Genomic DNA, 9,280 nt, shown 5'->3' with positions numbered 1-9,280 from the left:
GGGAGTTCTCACTGCTATTGTAACTTTCCTGAATTCTAAGATCATTCTAAGGTAAAACGTTATTTTAAAAAATGGAAGGGCTGGCCTTATAACTTTGCGGTGAGGAACAGCCATGTGACAGGTATTGCAATTATGATTGAGTTTTGACGTAAAACTGGACTGGTTTTCCTGATTTTGTTTGGATTTGAGAGGCTTTTACTGTGCAGCCCAGCCTGGTCTGGACTTCATAGTCAAAAATATTTTGAAAGGAAAAAAAAAAAAAACTAAGGACATTGTAAAGGAGGTTTTTATTCCTATGGATTTTCAGACCAGCCTCTGAGAAGTCCAATGACTTGCTTGTGGTCATGTGGATTGGAATAGCCAGCACCTGGATTCGAACACTGGCCTGAAATGCTCCAAAGGCCACCGTCTTTTCACTACACAAGGCTTGCTCCAGTTTCTCACCCTTCCCCTAACCCTCTCTTTGTGCCCCTCTTACTGATTGATCTTCTAACCTTCCCCCATGTATGCCACATTAGGCTCTTAGTACCTTTGATGACATAGAATTGTCACCAGGAACAGTGCTTAGAATAAGGAACTAACCACCATAATGAGAAGTGACCAAATATGCCTTCCCGTGGCACCCATGGTAGATCTTCACCTCTGCCCGAGCACATGGGACCACAGGAAGTCATTTCTGTCCTGGACTCCAGCAGCCACCAGGTGCATCCAGAGAAACCATCCTGTGCTGAGGCCAAAGACCCTTGGTGCCTCCCACAGCTCAGCCAGAAATGCTTTGCTCGGGCCTCAGTGCAAAGCCAAGTGGATGTCTCTTTCCCACACCGTCCTGAGTTGTCCCGCATCATCTGGCTCTTGTCTACTCATCAGCAGTCTTCTTTAGGAGCTTAGAACTGACCAGGGCTCTGCTGAGGCCCCTTGAGTTGAGCCCATCTCCCTCCAGGAGCTAGGCAGTTTGGAATAGTCCAGGAGCTGTGTACCTTGGCCACACACACACACACACACACACACACACACACACACACACACACACACACACGGACACATGGACACACGGAGCTAGGCAGTTTGGAATAGTCTTACTTCCACTTCCAGTAGCAGAGAGATAGTAAGAAAGCAAGGTCCAAGTTTCTGGAAAGTTCCCATATTGGAAGGCTCAGTCCTCAGTCCTCCAGTCTGTATGTAATATGTAATATGGCCTTGGGCAATCCTCAAACCTTCCAGGCCTCAGCTTCCTGAGGCATAGGGAGAGGGGTGACAGACCTATCCCTATTTGCCTCTCAAGCAGAGCACCCCCCCCACTTCCCCATAATATGGCACAGGCTACGTGGGACCACAGTACCAGTCCTCTTACAACTGTGATTTCTTCGGGGGCAGTAACTCTGCTTTATGGACCCTCAAGCTCCATGCTGCCTAACAAGATAAACTGCAGACAACACTCCCACAGTGCTTCTCTGGACCAGAGTCAGTCCTGAGAGGTACATACACCCTGTGATCCGTATAGAAAAGGAAGCTGCCCGGCCGAGGCACGCCTGGCCCTGTACCAGTCCATCAAAAGTGTCCAGTGTGTTTCTGCTAGCTAGGTGGAAGGGTACACGGGAAAATGAATGAGCAGGCTGCTGGGTGGGTGGGTATATGGGAGAATGAATGAGTGCATGGGTGGGCAGATAGGCCAGTAAACGAATGAGTGTGAGGTGAGGAGGTGGGATGGGTGGGCAGGTAGACAGATGAATGGGTGCGTGGACTGGTGGCTGAGTGAACTGATGAGTGGGTGGGTGAATGGATGGAGGGGTGTCAGGTTGGTAGATTGATGACAGACCTGTGGATGGGTGAGCGAGTGAATAGACAGGTACACAGACAATGGTTCTGGAACTTCCTGTGTTATCAAATCCCAAGAGTAAGCAGAGAGATAACCTATGGACCACGACAAGCAGGGAGGTGTTCTGAAACAGTAAAGGACTTCTAACCCAATGGAGAGAAGACAGCGGAAGCAGGGTCCCACCCACATCTCTGGCAGGCTGCCACCTCCTGGGCACTGATGTTGCTGCCCCCAAGCCCAACACACGTGCACACACCGAGCATCCCACCGTACGCCTGCGAAGGGGTGGTTGGCAGAGGTAGTGGGTGGGTGGTGACCTGATCCTCCATTGTCTCCTGTCACCTTCCTCTTGGCTGCTTGTTCTTTGCAATGTTACACTAGTCCTGCAACACTTGGATGCCCGAGCCAATTTTGTCATGCAAATGAATTCAGTCTATTGTAAATCCTTCGCAAGGGCTGGCAAGTGTCACCAAGCCTTGGGGGTGGAGCTACCTGAGAATGGCTTCTCTGATGTCCCCTTCATTGCCACCACAGCAACCTCGCAGACCTTTGCATTGGTCAGACCCTTGGCAAGGACCAGAACAGGCCTCGCTTATGGATCTTCTCTCATGATTGGTTAATCATCTGAGGCCTGGGGGCCCTGTACACAGCCACACATTTAATTAGCCAGAGCTCAGCCAAGCCTCTCTGCTCCCAGCCAAACCTCTACCCGTGGGCTGAGCTGTTCTTGCCATAACCTCCAAACAGAGACAATTGGCCTCCTGGATGGCCTGAGCTCACCCCTCCATCTACCTTCAACTGCAGAATAAGCCTGGGACCTCCCCAGATCAGTCAATCATCCATCCCCTGACAGGGGTAGGTCTGAAATGTAGACAGGGACCAGACTGGCCTTGAAAGCTAGAAGGGCCCAGAGAACAGACAGTCCATGCTCTAGGATAGGTCACATTAAGAAAGATTGGCCAAAGCAAGGCCAGGCTGACAGCTACTACTGGTCAAGAACGGGGTGGGGGCAAAATGCCAGGTGTTCTTCCTGGGAGAGCAGCCAGGACCCATGTCATCAGCAACAAAGGTAAGGAGAGAGATTATGCTGGGATATGGAGAAGATGATGAGTGATGAAGGCCAGCACTGTCTATACCTGAGGTGGAGGAACCCTGAGGTGGAGGAACCCGGAAAGAGTCCAGCTCGCCAGGTTTTCTGCACTAGCCTCAGGTCATTCTCGCAGGAATTCTGAGACTAAAACCATCCCTACTTTATGGATTAGAAAACTGAGTTAAGGGAAATCATGAGCCTGGCCGCCAAGGCCACACATCTTGCCAGGGCGATTTAATTCTAAATCCATAGGTTGCCGGCTTTCCAGAGTCTATGCTCTTTCCTCTGCCGCTGCTACCAAACACTGCCATCAGATGTCACCACACAGAAGGGAGAAATGGGGGAGGGGGGGGCTGAGTTGACAAAGGTAGAGTGATTTTCCAGGAAATGAGTTGCTCAGAACCCACTACCAACTTCTTCAAGCCCCTCCTAAGATGATCCCAACCAGCCAACCAGCTGGGCGGGATCTCTGAGAGTTTGAGGCCAGCCTGGTCTACAGAGTGAGTTCTAGGACAGCCAGGGCTACAACAAAGAAACAAAGAAACCTTGTCTGGAAAGACACACACACACACACAAAGAGAGAGAGAGAGAGAGAGAGAGAGAGAGAGAGAGAGAGAGAGAGAGAGAGAGAGAGAGAATGTCCCACCCCACCAACCCAGTGCTAGCCTGCAGCCACCTCCCGACTGCTCCTGCACAACACTGCCCACTGCTCTCCAGGTCTTTATCCTCATTCTCTCCTCTTGGAATGCTCTTCCCCACCCTGTCTGCTTTCTGAGCGCCAAGGCTTGACTCAGATGTCTCCTCCTCTGCATTCTGGAGTTCTCTCATTCTCCCCTTCCATCCTAGCTGTTTGCCTCTCCTCACTAAGTCCTCAAGGGCCAGGGTGGCTCCCAAGCACCTCCAGCACGCTCTGTGCCAGTGACCCGCGCCCCCACCCCCAGGCAGACCCTCCATAGTCCATGGTATGCCTGGGGTGCTCTTTCACCCTGATTTCTTCCCTATCACTAAGTTCCGATGCTGGTGATATGACCCTTGCATTAATCAAAATTAATTCAAATGCTAAAAGCATCCTCATCGCCTAGGCTAGCCAAGGCACTTTTGAGGGAGCTGTAGACCGGAATGGCCTTAGCTATGAGCTCAGGGCCTTCTGACCCAGCGGCAGGGCTTTGAGACTTTTCTGTCACCCATGCTGCATGCACCAACTCTCTCCTGCCTCCCAGCCTCCCAGGCCACAGCATCCTGGAAGGCAGGGTGGTGTGAAGGAAGGCACCTCCCAGAAGCTGGGTGGACAGCCTTTTAAAGTCCAGCTATTCCTGGGAAGGCTCCTTCTCTGGCCTCAGTTTCTCACAAGGCAACCAAAAGGATGCCCCAGAGTGCCAAAATTACAGCTATGAAGTAGCAAAAAAAAAAAAAAAAAAAAAAAAAAGATTTTATGGTTGGGGGTCACCACAGCACGAGGGACTATATTTAAAGGGTTGCAGCATTAGGAAGGTTGAAAACCACCGACTTAGATGAACAAGGGAGCCCTGAACCTAAGAGGCCGTAAGGAACAGTCAGTCACTGTAAAGAGAGAGGCAGAGTTACTGAGCACTTAGAATGTGCAGGCCTTGTGCTCACAGAATGCCCAGGAACACCATCTTAGCAGGCCTTTCAGCTTCTCTATGAAGCGGAGTATCAGGCCCATTTCACAGAGGGGCCAGTGAAGGCCATCTTCCCAAGCTGTCCAGAGCCCAAAGCCTGGCCCTACTTCTGCTCAATGGCTTGGTCCTTTATAGAGTTTGTCTTCAGAATGCAGTGAGCCTCTCTGGGACTGGCTTGATCTAGGGTTCGAGGCGGGACAGAAGGAAGGGGCACCCTGGACAAGAGAAAGGAAGCCGACCGGGTGGTCTGCGCCTAGTTCCCACCTGACCGGCCATGTGGTCCACAGTGTCTGGCTCTTCATGGCCACTCAATGAGATGGTGACTGGGGGCCAAGGTACATGCCAGTAACCCTAGCTGTCAGGACATTGCAACAAGATCGTAAGCTTGAGGCCAACATGTGTTACATAGCCAGTTAAAAGACAACCCCGGCTACATTGTAAAACCCTGTCTTAGCCCTTCTCACATACCACCACCACAGCCAAAACAAAACAACCCATAAGCTGGCTTCTGCTCTCACATACATGCTGTGGCATGTGCACATGCATGTACATACACACACATACAGACACCTATATACATGCTCCTATGTATACACACACACACAAATAAATATGGCTAATACAGTTTTTTAAAGATTACTAGAGGAAGGGAGAGAGGCAGAGCACATCTGTGATCCCTCTCACACCCCCACATGGATGGTGTTCTGGAACATGGTTCACTAACATCTCTCAGCAACTTCAGAACAAGACATCTGAAAGATCCATCTGAAGACTCGAGGATCACAGGATCCCTCTCAGCCCTCCCTTACTGGGCAAACCAGTCCTCTCTTTGGACCTCAATTTCCTCAACTGTAACAAGGCCAGAATGGATCCAAGAAACTGTCCTCACCACCCTACCCCACCCCCATGTATCTACCACAAACCCCTGGAGCTCAGCAAACCAAAGGGCGGCCCCTGCTCCCACCCTCACCACGAACACGCTGCAGGCCCCTTCCAAAAGCCTAGCCAGGGTGCCCTGCCCACACAGCCCCTGTTGGGCCATTCATCAGGGGCCACTGTACACCGGGCTGCCCGCGGAATGAGGCTGCCTTCTGCTCCTGCTTCTGCGGGTATAATGTATGCCCCGCACCAGGCCCCAGTCACTCAATCCCAGCCGGTCTGCGGAGGCCGAGATAGTCCTTAATGAGAAGAGCCCGGCTTTATCTGCTTTCGACTTCAGCCATTATCTCCCCAAGTCTATAGACACGCAGTTACCTCTGACAATAATGCTCACAGGCAACAAATGCTGATGAGTTTTCTATGCAGTCCGCACAATAAGTCTATCAAAACAACCTCGGAAAATTATGAACCCCCGTGACAGACAAATACAACCAGCTTCGGCGTGAATTTAGAGCCCCCAACGCTACGTTTCTTTTAATTCTTCAGGCTTCCCTTATCTCTGCTGTCCCTCTTCTGGTGGGGAGATAACAGTAATTCTTCTCTGTGCTAGTTTTTTTCCCCCCTATCCACCCCACCCCCCCTGCTTTTTTTTTTTCCACCCACTGAGTGAGATGTTTTCCGTGTCTTTCTGCTTGCTAAAGATAAAGGGTTAAAGACCAACTTATGTTGGGTGCTGGGGAAGGGGGAGGGGGCACAGGAGAGGGGGTGAAGTAATCAGCATTCAAGAGATTGCTATCGGAGAAGCCGCGCAGAGAACAGTAATTTTGCTGGCTTCGGCGAGGGCTCTCTCCATCCCCCCCCCCACCTTTTTTTATGAATGCACATAATGCCTGGAGTGTTGGGGGCAGATAAAAGAATTAGCAGCAGCCAGGGGGACGGAGGCCCAGAGAACAGGGGAGAATTAGAATGTCTATCTTTGTCTCTTCCGGCTCATCCAGCCAGCCGAGGCTCCCGGCTCGTAAACAATTTAATCTTTTTGCTACAGTTAAAATACAAAGGCAGCAAGCCTCCCTTCCTCCAAATGGAAAAGGGAGGAGGAGGGAGGAGAAGAGGATGGGGCTGGGGGGGGTGGGGGTGACGATGGAGAAAGAGAGAGAGAGAGGAAAGGTCTGACACCACCAACTTCGCCGCCGCCGCCGCCGCTGGCTTAGTCTCTTGACCCTTGAGATCTTAATAGTGTCCCCTTACCACCCCGGCAGGGAACACACACAGCCCAGACCTAGCTTGGCCCAGCCTGCCTAAGGACTAAAGGTGCAGCCATTGGGGTCAGGGTTTTGTTTCTGTCTTCCTGGGAGGTGGCGCGTCTGCTCCTAGGGAGCCTCTTTCCTTGGGCAGGCATTGTCAAGGCCTGGTCCACTCCTCCTCTTCCCTCCTCGGCTGCTTGTTCTCTCTCTTCAGAGCAGGGCTCAAGTCAGATGAAAAGGGGCACAGCTTCTATTTCCCCGGAGACAGCAGGCTTGCAGGGTGGGCGTGACCACGTTCCCCAGCTGGCGCAAGGGCAGGGCTCCCTGCTGAGAATGGGGGCCCCAGCTCTCCAGCTTCCGCCTGGCTAGGTCTCTCTCTCTCTCTCTCTCTCTCTCTCTCTCTCTCTCTCTCTCTCTCTCTCTCTCTCTCTCAGTGAAGAGATAAGGGAGCCAAATTCTGGACACGCTCTCTCGGAGCAGCCAGTGTCCGGAAGTGTTCGCTGTACCCCCACACTGTGGTCGTCTGTAGACATTCCACCCAGTCCCTTGTCACACGCAACAGGGAAAAAATTAGTTTTCATAGGGCCAAGTCGGAAGCTGACTTTTCCCTTCTTCACCCTGGTACTGTCTGGCGCGGGGGTGGGGTTGGGTGGGTGATGACTCCTGAGTATTAGCCTCGGGGTTCCTGCCCTCTCTTGCTTGGGAGCTCCTGGTGGTCTTCCTCACCTCTGGAGGACCACGTCCAGTAGAAAACCTGGCAAAGCCTGCTGACTGCTGGTGAGTTGATAGATGAGAATCCAAGTGAATAAGTGAAATCAAATAAATCAAGGCCTGGGAAGAGGGTAAGCGTGAGGACGCACATTGAGAGAAAGGATGAGGAAGGAGCAGTAGGAAGGAGGGATGAGGGATCAGAAGGATGGAGGATGGCCCAGAGGGTCGGTCCTTCTTTCTCCCTGATGGCTCCATCAGCTGGAGACACTGAGTTAATGGGGAGAATCAAATCAGACGCCAAGGCTCAACTGGTTGCACCCCAGCTGAGGCAAGGCCATAATCACATCACACCTTCAAGCCCTAGGCATGGCATCCTCCCCAGGAAGGTATGGGGGAAATCATGAGCCTGGAGTTGTGGGATCGAGGCTCACCTGCCGGCTCTTTCTTGGTGGCTCTGTAAATTTGAGTAGGTCCATTTTTGTGACCACTAGGTCTTCGTCTGCAAAATGAAAACGATAGTGACTGCAAGGTTTGTGTTAGCACGTAGTAGGGATCTAGCAAATTGCTGGTCCCACTACATAGAAGTAATAATACCTTGTGACAACAAGAAATATTGGGCAGAATAAGCCAGGGATGCTCCCTGGAGCTCCTGAGAGATTTCAATTTATTATTTTCTTAGTGATTCAACCTGCCATTGCCCTTGACTCCATGGTAAAGAGAAGTTGGACTAACCATCTCATGAGAGAGACAGCTGCTTCCTCCGACTTTCCTGCATACCCTCCAAATAAGGAGGATGCAACAACCAGCTGACTGTTTCTATGACTTTGTAGAGAGGATCTACACTTCACACCTACAATGGGAGCCATACCCTGGCCCCACTTCCCCTTTCAAGTCATACCCACCTTTATCCTTTTTCCCCTTCACTCAAATGTCCCTCTGAAAATAACCCCCATGTGTTTCAAGAGACATAGGAGCAAAGCATAGGTATGAACACGATTTTTATAAGTGGAGCTGAGTTTAATGTTTAGTGTTTGTATCTTATAACCAGACACCAGTCGCTCCTTTTGGTTTGGTTTGGTTTGTTTGTTGTTTTGTTTTCTTTTTTGAGACAGTCCTGGCTGTCCTGGAACTTGCTCTGTAGACCGGGCTGCCTTGAACTCAGAGATCCTCCCTCCTCCACCTCTTGAGTGCTGGGATTAAAGGTGTGTGCCACCACCACTTGGCTTCAGTCATTCCTTTTTTTTTTTCATGGCTGGGGGGCAAGGTCTCATTTAGGTCAGGCTGGCTTTGAACTCACTGTATAACCTTTCATGCCTTTGCACTCTTAACTGGCCTCCTCTGTGTCTCAGGAGCTGGGATCATAGGCATGAATCACCACACCTAGCTTGATACCAGCTATTTCCAAATAAAAATTTAGAACAACAACAACAAAACCAGTTTCACCGTGCACCCCTGGCTGGTCTGGAACTCATTATGTAGACCAGGCTGGCTTCAAACTCACAGAACTGTGTCTTCTGTGTGGCTGCTATGCCCAGAACTTTTTTTTTTTTTTTTTTTTTTTTTTGAGACAGGTTCTCACATAGCCCAAGCTGGCCTCAAACTTCCTAGGAAGTCAAGTGTCTTAGTTACTTTTCTATTCTTGTGACGAGATATCATGACCAAGGCAACTTCTAGAAGAGTTAGTTTATTTGGGGCTTACAGATTCAGAGGGTTAGAGTCCACGACCATCATGTAGCGAGCATGACAGCAGGCAGGCGGACGTGATGCAGAGCAGTAGCTGAGAGCATACCTCTAGATTCACAAGCATTCACTAGGCAGAGAGAGCTAACTGGGAATGAGGTGGGCTTTTGAAACCTCATGGCTCACCCTCAGTAACACAAACCTCCTTCAACAAGGCCAC

Source organism: Peromyscus californicus, unplaced genomic scaffold, assembly GCF_007827085.1.
Source record: "Peromyscus californicus insignis strain IS unplaced genomic scaffold, ASM782708v3 Scaffold_3__1_contigs__length_106647218, whole genome shotgun sequence".
Lineage (NCBI taxonomy): Eukaryota > Metazoa > Chordata > Mammalia > Rodentia > Cricetidae > Peromyscus > Peromyscus californicus.
The sequence above is the reverse complement of the archived record's forward strand: the minus strand, read 5'-3'. Positions refer to the sequence as shown.